This window comes from Tupaia chinensis, unplaced genomic scaffold (assembly GCF_000334495.1).
Source record: "Tupaia chinensis unplaced genomic scaffold, TupChi_1.0 Scaffold000414_1, whole genome shotgun sequence".
Classification (NCBI taxonomy): Eukaryota; Metazoa; Chordata; class Mammalia; order Scandentia; family Tupaiidae; genus Tupaia; species Tupaia belangeri.
In genome coordinates this window covers 1,218,508-1,219,585 of record NW_006159919.1, presented here as the reverse complement: position 1 = coordinate 1,219,585, position 1,078 = coordinate 1,218,508, and the positions used below count along the sequence as shown (strand labels likewise).

Sequence of the window (1,078 nt, the reverse complement as noted above, 5' to 3'; positions counted from 1 at the left end):
TCAAGCTACTGAGTACTTCTGGGAAAAATAACACTGGAGGACAACTGCAAATTTATCATTCTTTTTTTGTGGTTTTCCTTCAGAAAAACACAGGATGTTATTATTCCCATCACAAAGAAGAGGTCTTGGCAAGACAGGGGAGTAAGTTTTGATGGCAGGGAGGAAGTTCCATTTGCCAGGATTGAGTGGATTCTGCAGGACCACAATGCCCACATTCCTGTGCAGAAACATCTTGGAGATATAGCGGTCCTTGTTTACTGGCTTGGACTTCTTCTTGTCCTTGCCATTTTTGGGGAATTCAGTCCTCATCCTCTTCACATTTTCTAGCACCATGGTGTAGTGCCTATCAAAGGTCTCCACACAACCCAGGATTTTCTTGTCATAGAAGCAATTGATAAGTTCTTGGGTGTTGTTCTTTGCTGACTGCGTGAGCATAGACAGTGGAGTGTTAAGTTCCTCCTCCTGCTCTGCAGCTCCTCTGCGATCATCTCACTCTTGGGCTTGTAGAGTAGGCTCATGGTGATGACTTCACTCTCAAGTCACTTCCATCTCCTCCGCATTGCTTCAGCCTCTCAGTTCATCATTTCTAAAACTAACTTGTTCCTCAGTGTCATCTGCAATCCTATATAGGTTTAGAGTCATTTGTCTCCCTCATCCTGCAGTCAGGAGCCTAAAACAGAAAATAACTCTGGCTTCCCTAAACAAATGAGAGTTCACTGGAAGGATATTAGGCTTGTAGAATTGAAGGGAAGGCTGAAGAACGAGCTTGCAACTCCCGAAGCAGCTCCAGAAGCTGGAGGCAGGACCTGCACCTTGACTGCTAGAATGGACGACCTTCCAGGTTTCTTTCTCTTCTGACACCACTGTCATAAGATGTAAAATCCCAGGAGTGGAACATTCAACCCCTGGTCAGGGACAAAATATTCTCATTGAGGGAGGAAGTCACTAGGAATTATGGCTTCCCACCAGGGCCACTCTCAGTGGGCGAGAGATGATAACGATGGCAGCTAGTTCTTCTGCTTGGTCTCATTTAATCCTTACTCCATTTTGAAGGAGATACTATTACTATCCTCATTTG

General features: G+C 44.9%; 1 pseudogene; it reads right to left on the bottom strand.

Moving 5' to 3' along the window:
* Positions 1-518, bottom strand: LOC102497701 (small nuclear ribonucleoprotein Sm D2 pseudogene; annotated as a pseudogene).
* Between the last annotated feature and the right edge of the window lie 560 nt (positions 519-1,078).